Here is a 21,180-nt window from a genome sequence, read left to right on the forward strand (position 1 = left end):
TTATTTATGAGACTATCAATGCACTAAGAATATGGATCTAAGTTACTTACCTGTAAAAGTGAGTTTGATGTATAGTTGTTCATATTCCTTATGCATACAATCGTAATCTCCCTCATCTTCATCCGTCAGGTGTGATATGAGTAGAGAGAGATTTCCTGGAGCGTGAGCAGTACCTAGCTGAACTCTGTTTCTGTACTGTTCATTCTCACTGGAGATCACATCCCATGTTTTTCTTTTTGGGCTGTATTTCTTCCAGGTGAAATTTGCAGCTTTGGCGTGTAGGTCTGTGCAGCTGCAGGGTAGCAGTACTGAGTCTCCTGTGTGTGCATTGATGCGTTTTGTCTCCCTGTTGTGTTCCAATACGCAACCTATAGAAACACACCCCACTGCCAGACTCCACCACATTTGCTTGTTAGATTAATAAATATTTACTTTAATATTATATGATTTTTAGCATTGTTCTAATGACATTCACTCTCCTTATAACAATGATAGTTATAACTGAGCAATTTGGTTGCTCCATTTAGGTAACAATTTGAGCTTTGTTTGTTAAGTACCAGTGTAACAATTTTTTAATATTTGATCAAAATCTTCATTTCAAATTTACTAACACATTTCTTAAGAGTGTTCTTCATAAATCCTTCATAACAGCTAACACAAACCTAAATACACTTTTATAAAGGCTGATTCTGACAGACAGCTGTCATACAGTCTTCTCTTCACAACACAAACAACACAATACTGTCAGTTGATTAGGTGACATACTTCTTTCAAGGGCTATAGGTTTTTTGTTGTTGTTGGGTTGTTTTTGTTTTTGTTTTTTTTTACAAGTTTTAAATATGTTTGCAGTTAAAATAACATAACTGGACCCCCCCCAGGAGACAGAGCTGGCTGAGAATGAGGACAGCCACTATAACCACCCCAATACCCCAGAAGAAAATCGGGGCTGATGACCAATACCGCCACAGCGTCAGACCGCAGAGACAGAACGGGTTGGCATGTCCAGCATATAACATTAATGTTTAGATGTTGCTTACCAAGTGAGGTGTGTCATCTTAGAACAGGCCAGATGCTTGTGAACAGCCGAGTTTTATTTGTAGCAGAATAAGCAACAATTGTAAAGCGAAACAGGCGAGGGTAATAGCCAGATATACACACACCAGGAAATTGCTCAGTACACGCGATAATACTTGGCAGGGAATGAACAGAACCAGAGAGAATAAATAGCATAGCAAAGATGAGACACAGGTGGCACTAGTAAACTGGTGATGAGGATCTGGTGAGGTTGTGCCGGGGAAGACGGGAGTTGCAATCACGGACTGAAGGCGGTTGTGGGACATGAGGTTACTAGGAAAACTGAGCAGATGTGAACACCTCAAACCACGTAGTACCTTCCTGTTCTTGACACTGGCTGGAGAGGCTGAAATGAAAACTCCCATATGGCTCTGTTATAAATGAACGCTTTGACAATGATTGTCCTGACACTGTATTGAAAGTGTTCTGGCCTGGTCTATAAATAAGGTGTTTTATTTTGTTACTAATAAAATGTTGATTGATCTCTAATGCCACGCCATTCTACCAGTCACAGAAAGATCAGACAATATATATATATATATATATATATATATATATATATATATATATATATATATATATATATATATTGTGCCACATACAACACATGCTACTGATCACATTCTTGCAGTGCTCGTCTTTGTTCAGTTTTCCACCTCATCTCATTGAGTGTCTGTGTTTAGTGAGGGGTTTGGTGTTGTCTATACAGGCAAAGGTCTGAGTAGGATCCATTCTAACAGAAATGGGACCTTACAGAGATGATCCAATTAGATTCGCATTCTAATTACATTCCCATCACATTCCTATTAAGACTTCGGTCACATCTAACTGCCACCTCGCTAATGTTTTCACATGGGTGGAGCAAAATCAGTCTGGTTAGTCTGGTTTTTCAGACATTGTGTTATAAACGAGTATAAAGATAGCAGCTTTTTTTTTTTCTTTCAGAAAGATGCAAGTAAAGCCCAGTCCTCTAGTTTTCCTCTAGTGAATTTCAACTGCATGAATTTGACACAAACATTGATCTAAATGACAGATCTATATAATATAGATTAGTGGGTGCAACATGAAATTACTCACTACCGTAAGCAGATTTCCCGCATTTTTCCCTTTTTGTATCAAAGTTACTATTACCACTAAAGTTACTATTACCAGTAAAGTTACTAATAACACGTGACTACTGATGGTGGAAGCTTCAGACGTCATTGAAGCACAGGATGAGGGTGAGACTGTTTCATAAGTTTGGCACTGTCCTATAACGTGGAAGTCAAAAGGGAGAATAAACGTTTCATAACGCCAACCTGTTGTTTTTACATAAAAAGGGAAACAATGATTTTAAACAAATTATTGCAGAGTGTAATTACTAAACATTAATGATTATCAATTTTTTTTTAATGAAATATGAAGGCGGTGGAGTGTTGTATTGTTTATAATGCTGCGCCGTTTTGAATCTATGGCTGCTATAAATTCTGAAAACCACCAGGTGTCGCTGTTTTGTCACCAGCTTTCAATGCTCCAAAGCTTCGAATCCTTTAGCAGTACAATAAGGAAGAACCTCAAACACTTCACAGGACTTCGTCTGCACATCATTACCAAGAAGGAAGTTAAACAGTAAACACTAGAATAACGAGCAGGCGAATAACGTTACCAAACAACAATAATCTCACGGGAGGACGAGAGAGCGCACATTCAAAGACCCACAGCCAAGACGCTAAAACAAGGGATATTTATACAAAGATTAACGAATGCAAACTAGACAAAGATGAAAACAGTGACAGGAAAACCAAACGAGGGGTCGGAACAGAAAAACCAAAACAAAGAAGCACCGGACACGCACGAACAGAACTAGGAACACTTAAACAAAGCACGCGGGAAAGCATCTCCATGGGAACCGCGATGTCAGGGAGGAGGTGATGGTGAAAGATGAGCTGAAACCTGCCTAGGTGACGATTTACAGGCCATGTGTGTTAAAACCTGAGACATTCTTACTTGAACTGCACAAGATATTTGTTACAATTAAAGGAGTATTTGACCATCACTGAACTAAACATTACTGGTTATGTGCACAGATGACAGCACAACAACAAATATGACAGCAGAAAGTCTACAAGTAACTCAGACAACCAAGACTTTGCTAGTGTGGATACATAAGAAAACCTTAAAGCTGGATTTATCATTTGCAGTTGGATTTGGATCAAAAACAGTGTTTTACCTTTAATAGTGAGTCTGATGTCTTTATAGTTCCACTGGTTAAGATAACACCTGTAGTCTCCCTTATCCTCTTCAGTCAGGTGTGATATGAGTAGAGAGAGATTTCCTGGAGAGTGAGCAGTACCCATCTGAACTCTGTTTCTGTACTGTTCACTCTCACTGGTGATCACGTCCCATGAGTTTCTGTTTGTGTTGTGTTTCCTCCAGGTAATATTCTCAGGTTTGGCGTGTGGGTCAATACAGGAGCAGGGCAGCAGTACTGAGTCTCCTGTGTATGCAGTGATGTAGTCTGTCCTCCGATTCCCTACTAGCATGCAGCCTGCAGAAACACACCAGATAAAGGCCTTCAGTATTAAACATGGCCGCACATGTACATGTAAAATGGTTATTATTATTATATATGACATACTCTGTTATTATTATTATATATGACATACTTAATTATTATTATATATCACATACTCCATTATTATTATATATGACATACTTAACTATTATATATGACATACTTAATTGCTCCAGGTCCAGTCACCTGATGGTACTGATGGTACCAGCCAACTGATGATGGTACTGGAAATCACTAAGAGATTTCCCAATAGATGTTGGTATGATGGATGCATGACCATCAAGATATAAGATGTAAATGTCTGATTATAATGATTATTGATTGTCTTTGCCTCCCTCCTTCCTTCTCTCCCTCTCCCCTCCCACTAAAGTTATTACCACTAAAGTTACTATAACCACTAAAGTAAATATAACCACTAACATTACCACTAAAGTTACTAATAACATGTGACTAATCTTGTTTGAATCTTCAAACATCACAGATACACAGGATGAGGTTGAGACTGTTTCATAGGTTTGGCACTCTCCTATAACTTAGAAGCTTTATCTTTTTACTAAAAAATTGGAAATGTGCAAATTATAGAAGCCAAAGGGGAGAGTAAATGTTTCATAACGTCAACCTGTTGTCTCCCAGTATAGTTTTGTATTATGTTTTCACATAAAAAGGGAAACAATGATTCTAAACTAATTATTGCAGAATTTAATTACTAAACATCATTACTGATCATTATTTTTTTAATGAAATATGAAGGCGGTGGAGTGTTGTATTGCGCAGTTTTGAATCCATGGCTGCTATAATTTCTGAGAACCACCAGGTGTCGCTGTTTTGTCACCAGCTTTCAATGCTCCAAAGCTTCGAATCCTTCAGCAGTACAATAAGGAAGAACCTCAAACGCTTCACAGGACTTCGTCTGCACATCATTACCAAAAAGGAAGTAAAAACACATCTGCAGATAAAAACACACCTGCATTCCACAACACACTACACACAGCTACAGCAGTAACGCTGCTATACATCTTATACACTCTACAAAACAACAGGAACACTCTGAAAACTGCAGCCCAGACTACAATCTGTTTGTGGGAATCACCACACAACTATGACCTGGAACTCTACAACTCTCAGTAGAACTCCACTGAAATTCTCCACCCACTAATATCCACAGTAGAGGGGACGTGTTCAAGTGCAAAATAAATTATTCCTCCACTTCTTTCTCTCTCACATACAGACTAAATGTAACAGTGAAACAGTGTCTTTCTAGTGTCATCACTTCCTCCTGAGCTTCCCAGTGTTCAGTCCCCATCCTCAGTAAAGTGATCCTGCAGTAAGAAGTAGTGCTACACAGTGATCCCCCTCAGCACTGTTTGGTCACATCATTTCACTCCTGCACATAAAGTGATCAGAGGGCCAAACTGAATGTGTAGCTTAGCAAATATTAGACAGATCAGACAGGAAGAGCTCTAGACTACATGCTGATCAAAATAAACATTGATCATTTAATCAGGTAAACATGAGGATGGTCTGATATTCATATTATTCATAAAGTACAGGTGAAATGCAGCAGTCTATGATCATGTTGTAGTTTTCATACTATTAAGAAAAAACTACTTAAGTGAAGCTGTGAAATCCACCCACTAACACAGAACCACTAAAGGAGTCACGAAAGTAAAGACCACTTTGGATGTAGACAGTACAATGTCATCACAACCCAACAGTTATCACAGGAAGTAGAAACATTTTCTCACCTTTTCTCTTAGTTACTTTGTTATTTTTGTTGTTAAAGCTGCCAAAAGCTGTTTAACAACTGTTTGATGATGGTGGATATCTGTAAAGTAACTAATTGAGGCTATAGGCTAGTGTGCACTGCACTGTTACAACAACAACAACAAAATAAAATTAAAACTGTAAAAAGACAAAACCCCCAGCATGGGCTGTCTAAGCCTCCTGGCCAATTGATGAACAAATGAGGAATAAATAACACAAACAGAAATAAACAAGTGAGCACATTTCCCACGTAGCACCCAGTGCAACCAGATTAGCAATAAATATGTCAGGAGGAAGAGGTGCATACTGGGAATTATCACATCTGTAAACTGGTAACTATGACTATGGTGGCATCAGAATAACTTGGGACTAAATAAGAAAAGTCTTTAAACTGGAGTCACTGGAGTGAATTTATGCTGCCAGAGTCAGTTAGTGAGTGACTGATTAAACCATGAAGTCCAGAGCTAGATCACTGACACTGATGAGGATTTGGAGACTGTTTGACAATCTTCGTGGGTGAGTGAAAGAAGTAAACATTTCGCTCACACACCACTCTGAGAAACAGCACAGCAGAATTTTAAGATCACCAACCCAAAAAGGAAGCATGCGCATATGCATGTCTGTGTGTGTGTGTGTGTGTGTGTGTGTGTGTGTGTTATTTATGTATTGCTAAAGTGCATCAAGTTTAGCAATACATATGTGAGAAGGAAGAGGTGCATACTGGGAAACTGTACTGTCTTTATGGTTTTAATTTTTTTTTATTTGTTCATTTTTTATTTGTAAATTTTTCTAAGCCTCTAGGATAAGAAGAACAACATAGGAGAACTTGAAGCCCAAACACCCAACAAGAAGAGAGAGAGAAAGAGAGAGAGAGAGAGAGAGTGAGTGTGAGTGTGAGTGTGAGAGAGAGCAGGGCAGGGTGGGGGAGGGGGTGTTTTTGCATCTAGTATCACTTTGAATGTACATTTACTGTGTGTGTAAAAGTGTCTTTCTCCAAGTCCTTCAGATGTGGATCTGGCCATCCTGCAACAGATGTGCATGTTATGTGTGTGTGTGTGTGTGTGTGTGTGTGTGTGAGCCAGAGAGAGAGAGAGAGAGAGAGAGAGAGAGAGAGAGAGAGAAAGAAAGAAAGAGAGAGACAGTATTAGTTATGTATTGTTAAACTGATAAACAGTGCTCCAAGTTTGCTAGGAGGAAGAGGTGCTTGCTGGGAAACTGTACTGTTTTTGTGATATTACAGTTTTTTGCAAGACACAAAAACAAGGACATGTGACAATAATTGAAACCACTAACTCATGTAGCCCAGCTCCTGACCTGTTATACTAAACCAAAAGCACCTTCTCTGATTTACACTCATTTTGTATTTCTAAAACACATTTTTTTTCAATACGCTAAACACAATTCTCTATATTGGACACATCATTTCTTATAGAAAACCCTCAAATGCAAATGATGCATCCATTTATCAATTAACCAAACCCAGTACTCATAGGTGAAGACAATTATGACTAATTTGTACATGGAGCGATACACTATTTGTAGAGCCAGAGCACTATAAAGAGGCCACAGGGTCAATGTCTTGGTTGGATATCAATGGAGGCCAATATTGGAAAGAGAGGATGAGGACGAGGAAGAGCAACCATCACAGATGAGCTTTGGGCCACTTTGGTTGACCATATGGTTAAGCATGTGCTGTGTTTCAGGAAAGCTGAGCAGGGGTCCAGCCTAATCTGAGTCACTACACTGTACGAAGTGTCAGGAAGTACTATAGTAAGTGTCCCTGAGCAACATGGGGGTAAACCATATAAACAGGCTAAAACAAACAAACAAACACTGTCTTCACATTGGGAGACAGCTGTCTGGCTAGCAGTCAAACAAGTCAGTACTACTCTATATTACCATGGAGACCAGAGGAGGGGCAGACCTCCTGATTGAAATGGATTTATTCAGTACCAGTCCAGCTCTTTAACCCGCAGGGAGTGAGCTCTGCCCCTCCTCTGGTCTCCATGGTAATATAGAGTAGTACTGTCTTGTTTGACTGCTAGCTCAATAAGGGATATGATGGGCATGTCAAAATTCATGAGATCAGAATCCTCTGTAGTCTCTCCCCCAAACCCACCCACACTCGGGAAAACACACAGAAGCACCAAACACATACATCATACACCACATGTAAAGGACAGTACCACATATACAATCAACTACAATGAGGTGTGACCTCTGTCACAGGCAGCTGGATACAGAAGTGGGTAGTGGACAAGAGCTGCATCATACACAGAATGAACAAGTGAGGAATAAATAACACAAACAGAAATAAACAAGTGAGCACATTTCACATACCACACCATAATAAAAAACGTTTTTTATAAATGTACAGATTTATAGAGCAAAATTATCCTTGTAAGAGTCACAATACTCTTGTACTTTTCTTATTTCTCAATTTTGTCAGTCTTACTAAAGTCCCTACAATTCCTACCTTATGCTGATCTTAAGTAACTAATCAGCAATTAGCATGTAATTAGCAGCGGTTCCTCTCTACTGGACCGAACCACAGCGCAGATTTCAGTGCCACTTAACGGAACAAGTCGGCGAAGAATCAAATTTACTTTATTCTCCCTTAACTCGGGTGGACAAGACATGTTTGGAGTCCATATTTCGCTCCTTTAAAACAAAACGCTGCTAATATTGCTAACAAACACCGGAAGCCAACAGCAACGATAGCTAATAGGATTTGTAAATAAGTCAGATATCGAGCTACATGTCCTCAAACCTCATCCAGGTCGCTTCCCGGTGACGTGTTTCTTCACTTGTCTAGTTCACAGTGAGTTATACGACACACCGACTAGTCTGGGAGACATTTATTAACACTTGGATGCGGTTTGACCGGCTTGAGAGAAGTTTGTGGGTATCTATTTACGAAGACTATATTTGAGTTTCTGTTAACCTCCAGTGTTTGTTAGCAACGTTAGCATTTAACAGCTTTTGTTCTAAAATAAAGAGGCAAAATTTGGACTTCAAACATTTCTTGGTCGATAGATAGAATCTGGGATAAGTGGTGAGTTGCTGCTCTCTGCTGCTCCCAGATATAAATTCCTTTGTGCAAATGAATGTATGAGGATGACAACACCTGTAGAGAGAAGGTAACACTCACCATCAGCAGCGTGGAGCACAAGGAGCAGATAAACACACACCTGCATTCTTACTGAGTTACACACACACTACACACAGCTACAGCAGGACTGCTGATACACACCGTACACACTCTTCAATACGGTCTACTGAATGACTTCACAATAACACTTCTAGTGGAGAGGAAGTGTATTCAGATGAAACTCTGACAAACTAACCACAACACACACACCAAATATAGAGATGCGGTAGGTTTTGTAAGATGTCATGTGGTACATCTATTCTCTTAATTATGACTCTATTCTCTTAATTATGAGTGAATACAGTGCCTATTCCTACAAAGGCATAATGATCTATTGCACTAATGTAAATTGCACTGTACTGTTACCGCCGCCAAGATTTATATATGTTCAGGGAAACCACAAAGGTGTAGCGGAACTAAAGAAATTATGTGTGACCATGGGCTCACTCAGAGGCCTCAATCTCCTTACAGTTACTCTGTAACAAAAAGTCCCTTGTGCACAAAGGTATTATTAAGTAAAGCAAAGCACTTCTGAGAGAGTTCTGAAGTCCTAGACAGCCTGCATGCTGCCCATGGTGCTTAAATTATAGTTAGTTTCAGCACCAAAGACAGCCTTTTTTTGTTGTTGAGGTTGCTGTTCAGTTTCCAGTTTTGTATGAAGGATTTACTAAAGATGCGTGCTAAACATATATTCAGTGCTAACATTTATCTCCAGTTGTCTCTCTCAACATCTCAACAAGCTAAATTCAGTGTTACACAATCAACACAACTCAGAGTTCTTATTCTATATGTTACATTCTACATAAAATTCATATCCTGAGTTATCATTATTTTGATTCATATTGCTAAAAAGGACACTCTGGGAGTAACATTAGCTAATGTTACCTTAAACAAAAATCAAGAGAATGCCAGATTGATCCTTCCCTAGAAAACTGTTGAAGCTAAAATTGTCCTGGGGAAATGTTCCTGTGGGTTGTGGCTGTGAATTATAAAAAACGACAAACAGTTCACAGTGTGAACCTTCATGATGGAAAAAAAAATTCCTACTTAGTGTCATCAAGGAATGTTTTACAATGTAAGTAGATTTTCCAACAGTTAACTAAATGGTGAAGTGTGTGACAGGAAGTTAATGTTTATAATCTCTCTTACATTATCCTAGGGGGAAATATAAACATGCTGTGACACTGTGTGTGTGCTTCAATTAAGTAGTATTAAGATACACCTCAAATCCACCATATGTACCTCATCTCCATCAGGTGGACCTCCAACAGGCAGACCTCATCTTCACCAGGTACACCATAACTCCACCAGGCAGAATTTAACTCCAACAGGTAGGCATCAGCTCCACCAGGCAGTCCTCAGCTCCACTGGGAGGTCCTCGATATTGATGAGCAAGACACTGCAGCAGCTGTTTTCACCACAGTTAATACTGTGTTCCACTGAATAAATGATTATTTGATAATTATTACAGTCTGTAATATTTAAATTAGAGTCACATGTAACATTAGCATTCCTGCTCAAATTCTTAATCAATCATTTCATACATGTATCACTGAGTCCTGTGGAACTGGAAAATGTACAAAACAGACATGGCAAGGAGACAAATGTAATGGCACAAGCTTCCAGTTTGTTTGCTCTTCATGCATGCTGGCTGACCATGAAGGACAGTCCACAATAGTCGGTGCCAACTCTCAGACCAAATCAGGTTTCACAAAACAGGTTATTGAACTTGTCCTGAACTTGTGCCAAACCAAAGTCAAAAAAAAAAAAATCTCACAAGCTTAGGTCTGCTTGCCTGATCTTTTTAAGATAGCAGAAAAAGTACAAATACTCTTTAGCTAATTTTGGGATCAAGTTACATTTGTATAGTGCCTTTCAAGTACCCAAGGACACTTTACAATCAACACACTGCACAATGCTTTTACATCCAGTCAACACACTGGTGAGATGCAGCAGGCAAATTCCATCTGTTGTCCACCAAGGACTGTTCAGAAGTTAATGCATCTACTGCTTACATACATTAAAGTGTCATTCAATGACTGCCCAGATTGGTCCTTCCCCACAGGTCCTGCACAAGGCCGTCCTCAGCGTGGATGAGCAGGGCACTCAGGCTACAGCTGCAACTACTCTTGAATTCATGCCCTTGTCATTTATTTTTAAAACAGAAGTCAACAGACCGTTCCTAGTCTTCATTGTGGAGAAGAACACCAGGAGTATCCTGTTCATGGGAAAGATAACCGACCCCACTGTGTAGTGGTAGACGTCTCCCACACAGTCTAGTCAGCAGTACGATGGGAGTGCTACTGATATCTCTCATATCAATTAGCAACAAATATAGTCACGTCTCTGTATTATCTCGGAGCAATGAAAGGCTAAATGTTGTGCTAGTTTAGTGAGCTACATATAGAAGGGACTTCATTTAGCTATAATTAAACTTAAAATTAAATGCTCCTTTCAGACTTAGTCCAGTTCCCTTACACCAGATATGAGAAAAAGTAACAGACTGTTGGATTATTTCTGATGGCACAGTGAATACAGATGTACACAAACCCAGGCATCTGAATGGAAATAAAGTTGTTGAGTGATATTTGAATGAGTCTTCATTTGTTTTGACAAACCAATCATGGCAGTCTGTAGCACACAAATCAGGGGCAGTTATAACATTAGGGATGTTGGTCATATATATCAGTGTTTCATACAAATATTACTTAAGTCATATGGAACTATGTAATTCTAAAACAGACATAGCGATGTGACAGACGTACATTAAGCTCCAAACTCTCTAACAGTCCTGTGACTCATTTATAAATCAGTTTTGAGTTATTTCCCAGTGCGTTGTCTTGTATGTTGATTCACTATGATGATCTGATCACAGCAGTTGGTGCAACATCCAGGCTCCTCTGAGTCTGTCAGGGTTCAAAATCAGATTTATCACCTTTGATTTGGTGTCAGATAAAGTAATAAGAATTACACTAACGCTGTGTCTAAGCCAGTAACTGGATGGGCCATATTTGATGTAATTTGTGTTAATTTGTCCATTTGAACAGTAACTGAGTCAGAAATCAGACTTCAAAATGCTGTTCTCAATTTAAAGAATGTACAGTGTATGGTAGCTAGGTCTGACATTGAGGATTTTAGAGGGGATCTCATTTTTTTTTAAGATGGTGCATTATAGAGTAAATAATTTTGTTCTTTTTTCAAATTTATTTGATCTTATATGACTTAATGTCTGTACTGGATCTGAAAACCCCCTTGTCCTGTAACAGATAACTTTATTATATATCTCTAGGATTAGCTAAAACCATATGTATTAAAAGTAATATGTTTTAAACCATTTTATTCTTAGATTTAGTGCTTAGATTTTTACCAAGGCCCAATCCCCTCTCATTTTTCCTCCTACTCCTTGTTTTCAAGTGTCATCTTGCCTCTTGAGTCTGAGTTAGAAAGGCTAGTGGTTGAAATCTTCCCCCTTTCTTCTGCATCCATTTTTTCAATGATTCACAAGGGATTCTGAGAAATTTCTCCTAATGCACAATTTGAAGTGAGACTCTGAATCCCTCAGTTTGGAGGGCCATTTAGCCCTAAGACCTCACCCTAGCCCTCTATCAGACACTCAACCCCTACTCATGAACACAGTTGTCAGTGTGTGCTGGGAGGTTAATGGTGTTTCCACTGAGATAAGGAATTACATAAACTGAGATGCTCAGTTTATGTTTTCTCTTTACTGTACTTCCTCTCACGAAAGGTGAGTGTGAAATTCTCTCTTAATGCTGAGTGACATGAAACTGTACATATATGTGATAATCTAAAAATGTTATTAAAGTGAGTTGAATCATTCAAGATTTATTTGGCTGAATTAGAATTATAACCTGGTTGGTCTTAGAATGAAAAATATGATTAAAAGGTCCAGAATGCAAACAGACAAAATCTTTGCATGAAGTAAAGTTTATTAATCAAAAATAAATCAAAAAGTCAAAAGATGTTATTTCAGAAAATGAAAAGACAGGTTGGGGAAAATGAAGGGAAAAAAGAAATACAAAATAAATTGGTAAAAAGAGCTGGGAAAAGTTAAAGAGTAGGGCTAATTTTGTTGGAGCGCTTGGCACAGGACAAGGTGCTTTTTATAGCCTGCCATCCTCGTCTGAAGAAGATGCGTACTCTCTTCAACCTCTTGCATTCTGAGCCTTTATATTTGAAATAAAAGTAGAATTTTTAAACTGGTGTCCATGGAGTGGATGTATGTAAACTCTGATTATTGATGTGGTGCTTTGATGCTACTCACCAGCTGGGGTGTTCTCCACTTTGACTGCCTCTGTAATAGATTCCGCTACTCCACCCAGATCCTCTCTTACATCTACAATTTATTTTTCCCAAAAATCAATACAAATGCAATTACATAATAAAGTACAGGCACATATTTAAAGTGAACAAACATCATGTCCTACTGTGTGTTCTTAATGAAAAGCTAGATTTATGCAAGAAAGTACATCTGCACCTTCTACATGGGCGCTGTGGTCCAAAGAGCAAATCTCTTCCGTTGACTCTGTGATCATAAAGTGTTCAGCAGTTCTGCTCTGGATGGTATGAACCTCCTTACAGTCCTCCTGTTTCTTGGGTGAGAAATGAGAAATAATCAGTGATGAATTGTAAAGGAAATGAATCATCCATTGACCACCCCTGGGCAGTGGAAACTCCACTAATGGACAGCATATTTTGGACTACCATCTGTATAAGTCAGGAAAGTGTGAAGGCTAAATAAATAAAACTGTGGATGCAGTCTATATAAATCATTAAAATTATAGTATAAAATGATGTAGACACTTACACTTTCTCCCAGTTTGGCCGAGTAATGCTGCTTAAACCCAGCAATGGTAGCAGGGTCTCTATGACTCTTGTGTCTTCTGGTAATGATATTAGTAATGAAGTTGTCCCTTGGCATCTAGAAAGGACAGAAGAAAGCTCTATTGTATTGAACGATAATAAAGCCATTTTATTTCTTTTAAAAAGTGAACAGTTTGTATGTGTTTTTTGACAACTAAAAAAAAAATTAATTAAAATTAAAGATTTATTCCTAAGAAGTAATTGAATTTGAACTGAAAATTAGGCTTTGATTACAACACAATTTTCTATAAAACAAGGCTTATTTTACATGCATTTGTGCACAGGATTACTTTTGTAGCCTAGTTTCATAACTCTATGGAAATGAGAAATCAAAGCTTATAGATTTTATTGTTTTATATAGTTATATAACAGAACAAATGGCCACCCGTAGCTCAATTTCTTCTACAAATGTTAATACATGTGAAACAAAGTTTGCCTGTTGTCCGACAGTGCATAATGGCCACACTCGTGGTCTTACAGAGGCTTTTCTAAAACAAGCGCAGAAGTCATTTTCCCTTGTCTCAGTCAACGCATTTCATCTAATGGAGTTCAGTTACGCGAATATTTTCAGCTACTTCCCCTTTTATTCATCAACGTCTCCTTTTAGTTAGTTCATTCTCTACTCACTTATGCCGCATTTTAAAATATTTGTGCGGTCCGTTAAATTAAACAGCTGAGACGTTCCGAGTGCCGCAGGTCCCACAAACTCCCTTGACGTAGACAGACGTTTATTAGACGAACACGAATAACGAACACAGTGGCGCTCACACGAAACAGGCAAGATGAACATGAGCAACATTGAACACAGCTTACAAACCATAAAATGCACCACGTACGTGAACATTAGCGAGAACACAGACCGACAGGGGGATAAACACACACAGACATTAGGAGAATAACCCGCTGCAGGTGTGTGTGACTACATAGTCGTGGTTTCACACAAGACCATGAACTCCCACTGCAGGCGGCGGGCCGTACCACGTGACTAGTGGGGCGGGGAGCTCACTATCAGCCCACTAATTAGTTCTCCGTTCAGTCAAAAGTTCTCTATCATTAAAATGTGTGTTCTCTTTTTAAATTCGCATATTGGCTACTTGTTTATAATACGATTCCGTTATCAAATATTTAGTATCTGCCTTTGTAGATAAAACTAAATTCTACTTACGTTTTGTTTTCGTTTCTCAGTACCTCTTATGCGTGAAGAATTGTTTGTAGTCTCTGTTGATGTTTTGTCTAAAATGATCGTCATCGGCAAATCCACTCAGTAAACTGATCTGGGGTCAGAAATAGAATGACACAAATTCTGACATAATCGAGCGCTAAATTCTGTTCAGTGGTTGTTTAGAACAATGAAAAAAGTGCAGCTGAAATGACATTATAGTCTCATATCAGAAATCACACTATCACATTTTAAAATCATTTCCCCCTCTTTATGCCATCATTTTGTTATCAGGTTCAGATTAAAAAATCTAAATAAATAAAGTAAATATAACCTATACATGTAAACTAATTTAATTAATTATATTAATATTAATTAATTAGTAATCATTCCACATAGGTACAGTTCACTCACTCTGTATTCGTTATAATCCAAAGTCATTTGAACACTCATTAAGGATCAAAATGCAACCTAAACAACAACTATAATAATAAATTCTTAAGAAATTATACAATTTTAACTGAAAATTAGGCTTATTAATCACAATACAATGTTCAACAAAACGGCTTATCTTTACTCTGGTGTTTCAGTACTAAGGCTACGCAGTTACAAACACTTTCTTGCATAATATATGCTTATATTATGAAATTGAGCAACTAGACAAACAGAATTAAATGCTCCGTTCATTACTGATTCAAATGGTTTATTATTTTTAAAAAATATATTTTTTAAAAGTGCAGGATGGTAGCCCCAAAATAACCTGCACATGGTTTTACAGGGGCTATTCCAGCATGTGCTTTATCACACAATGTTTTGATCACATCTTCACAAAGGTTAATTACTGCTGAAAAGAAATAAGGTTAGCATACATTTTTTTATTTTCTTATAGCCTATAAAGAACACCCAACCAAACAACCTAGCTACAAAGAGACAAGGATAAAAACGTCATTACATGTATTATATAGGCATACAGATTTGAAATTAATGTGGTAAATGCAGTGGACAGGATGGAGTCTAGAATTCATCATATGTTGAAGCATCTGTGGTGACATCCTCATATGGCTCTTCAGTGTCTTCATCAGTTTCACCATAACCTGCCACCATTAGGTGGTGTGTTTCTTTCACAGCTACCAGCTCTGTCTTCAGCTCCTCAAGCTTTGGGAATACAACACTGTGCAGGCCACAGTAAGCTTGAGCAGAAATTCCTGAAGGGTAGTTAAAAAAATAAATAAATCAAACTGGGTAATAAAAGCACCATGAAAAAACACCACAACACAATCTACAATCTAACAACCAAACATCACACCTCATCAAAAATAAACACAATCACATTCTGAATGCAAGATTATATATAATCAGGTCATAAATACAACATGAATAATTAACTGATCATATTAATAGGGCTTTGAAAAGTAGGATCCAGTGTAGAGTCACGTATGAATGCTGGGAAACAAAGTATCTATCAGTATGGCCCTTTGTAGGAAAGATTATCTGTAAAACAGTTCAAGAACATATATATATAAGGCAGGCTTGAACCCAGGTCATCTAACTGATGACACCAATAGCCTATTGGGTGAGCAACCACCCTCTAACAAGGGATAGCCCCTGTCCAAAACAGTTAGATCTTGGATCAGGTAAAACAAAAGGAAAAAAACTAAACACCATGCCGAGCATGGAAAAAGGGAGAACAAAGGACGTAACGGGAAGAAATGGCAACCCCGATGCACTGAGGAAAACCAAACTAAAATTTCCCAAACAAGACCAGAAAACAGGGAACAACTTGAATGGCTAAGGGAAGCCTTGGGAGAGAGACAGACTCGAGAGGGAAGGTGTAAAAACACAAACACCCTCACAGATAAGAAGTGAGGTGTAGCAGGAAGTTACCAGCTAGGAGCTTGGCTCAAATATTTAGCAAACAACCAGCTCTGAATGACTGGGTCATGGGGCTTTTATTAGGTCTAACCCAGCTGTTGGGTGTTAAACCTGATTAGTGGTGTGGTTGACTTGAGGCCTCCCTCTGGTGGCCGGAGGGGCCTTGGCCTGGTGCCAACCCTTACAGTATCCTATATGAAGTGAACTGCATTAACAAACAAAGCTCAAATTGTTACATAAATGGAGCAACCAAATTGCTCAGTTATAACTATCATTGTTATAAGGATAGTGAATGTCATTAGAACAATGCTAAAAATCATATCATATTTAAAGTAAATATTTATTAATCTAACAAGCAAATGTGGAGGAGTCTGACAGTAAGGTGTGTTTCTACAGGTTGCGTATTGGAACACAACAGGGAGACAAAACACATCACTGCACACACAGGAGACTCAGTACTGCTACCCTGCAGCTGCATAGACTTGCTTGCCAAACCTGAGAGTTTCACCTGGAAGAAATACCACCCAAAAAGAAGAACATGGGATGTGATCTCCAGTGAGAGTGAACAGTACAGAAACAGAGTTCAGCTAGGTACTGCTCACGCTCCAGGAAATCTCTCCCTACTCATATTACACCTGACAGTTGAAGATGAGGGAGATTACGATTGTATACATAAGGAATATGAACAACTATACATCAAACTCACTTTTAAAGGTAAGTAACTTAGATCCATATTCTTAGTGCATTGATAATCTCATAAATAAACTGAACTTTAGCAAACTAGTGTTACATTATACCTGTAGCACCTGTTACACCTAAAGAGCACTCTTAGACCATCAAAGGCTGATATACTGGACATAGTATGAATGCTACAGGTCACTTGGGTAGTGTTTTCTCACTGATGTGGCTTGGTGTGATGGGACAGGTAAGGCCAGATGCTCGCGGATGTAGAGAGAGATTTATTTTGTTTCAACTTTTGATGGATGAACAGGCCAGGGTCAAAACAAGGAAAGCCAAGGCAGGGGTAATCCAAATCATACAGGTAAACTGTCCGAGTCCAACAACCAAAGAGCAATAACAAACCAATCAAACTATACAAAAGGGGTAGGAAAAAATCAGTAGTCTGGAGAACAAAAAACACAATCGAAACACGGGAAAGCAATCAAGGAAATAACTCTCGGTATGCACAGTCGAAACTAGTGGCAATATCGCAGAATTCTGGTGAGGTCTAATGAGGTTTATATACAGGTGGGAAGTAGAAAACAGGTGCTGTCAATATTCTGGTGATGAGGATCTGAATGAATGTGTATGATTGGATGAGTCCTTGACCTTGCGACAAATGGCATGTTGGGTGTTGTAGTGTGCTTGGAGTTCGGTCGACGTGATACTTGGTAGGTGTTTGTTTGCAAAAGGACAGCTAAAACAAGTCCAGGGTAAATATGAAATGTATATTTGTAGTTTGACTAAAGGCTTTATCCAAAATGACAGAAGTGATCTGTTTTTGACTCATCTCATCCAAAATTAGATGTATTCCCAATTGTCCAAAGACATGTTTTACCTGAAAATGGCATTTTTCTTCATGTGCCCTTACTATGACAGTCAATAAAGTGACAGTGCAAAACTATATTTCCCAACCACAGAAGTCTAATTACAGGCTATACACCCACATTGACAGCTTTTTGGTCAACATACAAAACAAATTTAAAATATATATTTTAAATACTTCTAATACTTCATTGGGAATTTTATTTTGACATAATTTGATTTGTTTTGTGGCCGTATCACAACGCTCAAGAGGGATAATTCCAATGCATTAGTGCTAACTCTATAATATAACACCATTACTTGGAAAGTCAACACTTCATTATAAAAATTAGTTTTTAAATAAACTTTTAAACATGCGCTGATGAGCTTGTTCACCTGCCCCCCCTCAGGTACAATCACATGTCTACTAGTGTCACGAATGTAAACCACCCTGAATGTTCCTATACACATTTATAATGGGTCAGTACTGTAGCCAAACTTGCAAACACAAGTAGTACTAAAGCAGTACACTATCTTATGCTAACAAACACATCTCCCTCTCCAGGAATCTCAACAACAGAATTTACATCAAGATTTGATGGCAAAACAAGTGCAAAGGCTCCAGCTGACGCTTCCACTACTGACAGTGCAAAGACTCTGACTGACGGTAACATGCATTTACTGCATATCAACATGGTCTCCTAATATCTTAAAAAGCAATTAAAATGCATGCTGTGTAAAAACATAAACACTAACACGCACACAAATACACATAACATTTGTATAACGTTTGCCTTCAGATGTCCAAAACCCTGCTGGTGATCTATTATATATCCTCATGACTACTGCTGTGGGAGCTGTCCTCCTCCTGCTGCTGGGTCTCGTGGGGGTCTTGTGCTGGAGATACAAAGGTACACATACACACACACACACCACTGTAACATAAGAAAAACAACCTCCACATCATTACTGGCACATGTCCTTCAAGGTCAAATCTTCCATGCTGTGTGTGTGTGTGTTTTTACAGGATTGTTCTGCTGTGCTTTGTTCACCTGTTCAAGTGAGTGCTACTTTGTATGTGAATCCTGGGGGTTCAGATGATATAATACAATTAGTACAATACAGTTCAAATAAGGGATCACATATATCATATACAGCACTATTTTCATGTTTTTTTAAAGGAAAACCATCTTTGGGAAAACACAGGTTCTGAAATTCAAGTTTTGTTGAAGCAGTAACAAATACCTGAGCAGGGGGTTTTATACAGATAGTGTGTGGGGTTCCCTAGTTGTGTGGGGTCCATGGTGAGTTTCTGATACAAAGCAGCTCCTGATACACTGATGAACGTTTTTGATGATGGCTGTTGTGATCTCCAGTTTGAAATCAGTGGAGATGGTGGTGTGTAGAAAGCTCAGACTCCACATCACTTATTGTACTGAGTTACAAAGGGAGATGGACAGTTGTCTTATTTCAGAAATGAATCTTCCATCTCTACTGCTTTTTGCATGTTGACCTCCAAGTTGTTTTCAGTGCACCACAAAGCCAGACGAGCCACTTGACTCCACTAGCAGTCCCGTCAGTGTTGCTAACGAGTCCTGTTAGGGTCATTTGCTTGATGATAGCTGGAAATGCACTTGTTGGTGTAGCAGGAGAAGAGGAGGACTGAGAGTGTCCAGCCTTGAGGAACCCCAGTGCTGATGGATAGGGGCTCTGACAGATAAGGTTCCAGGCACACAAGCTACTTTCTATCTGACAGGTAGATGAAAATGCCCTGAACAGACACAGGGTTCCACTCTCAATTGTGTTGAAAGCCGAGCTGAAGTCTAAGTAAGATAGACTTAAGTAAGAGGTAAGATAGACCCAACTTCTTGAAGCATTTCATGACTACTGATGTTAAAGCTTATGACCTGTAGGTATTAAGGCTGGTTATATTGTCCTTCTTTGGACAAGGATTATTTACCACTAAATTCTACCTGTGTTTCACTTCACCTGTGTCCTTATGGAGCACAGCTCTTATCACTTCATTCATATGAAAACGGAGACATGTTCTGGACATGTACCAGTGATTTCAGACCATATATAGGATATTGTTGTTGCCTTTTGCATGATGGTCACAGGTGCATAAAAGTATTTGGTGCATTTGACTTGTGCATTTGTGTGCATGTATAGACTCCTATATACAGTATTTTTGTGAAAGTGTGTTTTAGTGTTTACACAAGTTTGCTAATTTTCCATTTTTGTGTTTCTACAGGAAGATTCGAGTGTCCTATATGCAACTGTAAATCCAGAATTGAAATGCAAAACAGCAAAAGAACAGGTGTGTATCATACTGAATGTGTGTTTTGTAAACATGTTTGTTATGTAACAATTGTTAATGTGTTATTCCTACAGGATGATGTCACTTACTCCACTGTAGTACACAGTCAGAAAACCAAACCAGCGTCCACTCCAATGGATAATGCAGATTATACAGAATATGCCAGCATCAAATTAAATTCAAGTTAAGCACACACACACACACACACACACACACACACACACACACACAAATGCAATCAAGCAAATGGACAAAAAACAAACATACAAAAACATGTATGGTAGTCAGTAAATAGCAAGTATTTTATTTGTTTCATCACTGTAAATGCCTCATTAGGGGTTAATCTGCTGAAAGGTAATTTGAATACTTCTGTGAATTATTAGCTTTTTTGCATGTAATTTATTTAGTAGTAGTGCTTTTGGCTTTAATGAAATAAAAAATGATGTGTAAATTTTCACAGTACGGCCCCTCCTCCCAGACATGTGTGTGTGTGTGTGTGTGTGTGTGCGTGTGTGTTCATTCATATGGCCATGCCATCCCCATGTTTCACACCTGCTCTTGTATATAACTTTCCTGTTTAGTAGTGGATGTTGTCGGTGATTGACCATGTATTAGCCTATGTGCTACGTTGTCTGGTGTTAATAAACGTAACTTTTGTCGGCTTGTTCATGCGTCCTGCCTAGCCTCCTACCTAGAGTTGTATAGCCTGCACTGTATAGATGAACAACTGTTCAATTAATTTTTATTTAGGTTCAATTAAAATTCAGTTATATTACATTGTAAAGCTATAAATGAGACACTGCAGTTCCTGAGGAGTTTTAATAAAACTATAAATGAGTACACGGCAACTTAACAGAAAATAAGACAAATTCAAAATAAATGTC

The 21,180-nt window shown here is 38.5% G+C and overlaps 1 protein-coding gene and 1 long non-coding RNA gene across 2 annotated transcripts in view; one reads left to right on the forward strand and one right to left on the reverse strand.

Annotated features, from left to right (window-relative positions):
* On the reverse strand, positions 1-10,180 carry LOC145660116 (uncharacterized). The gene is made up of 3 exons (XR_014126280.1): positions 9,786-10,180; positions 3,284-3,601; positions 1-368 (listed from the first exon to the last, which is right to left on the reverse strand). It is a non-coding gene; the product is annotated as an uncharacterized LOC145660116 (long non-coding RNA).
* An 8,362-nt stretch (positions 10,181-18,542) lies between these two features.
* The window catches only part of LOC145647441 (matrix remodeling-associated protein 8-like), a 31,014-nt gene continuing 28,376 nt past the window's right edge, over positions 18,543-21,180 (forward strand). Inside the window, exon 1 of the transcript XR_014116339.1 lies at positions 18,543-18,646. The gene's annotated coding sequence lies outside the window, so the exon portion shown is untranslated. The remainder of the gene's footprint in view (positions 18,647-21,180) is intronic.

The sequence above is a fragment of the Electrophorus electricus genome, chromosome 2 (genome assembly GCF_041902795.1).
Source record: "Electrophorus electricus isolate QZ-2024a chromosome 2, ASM4190279v1, whole genome shotgun sequence".
NCBI lineage: Eukaryota > Metazoa > Chordata > Actinopteri > Gymnotiformes > Gymnotidae > Electrophorus > Electrophorus electricus.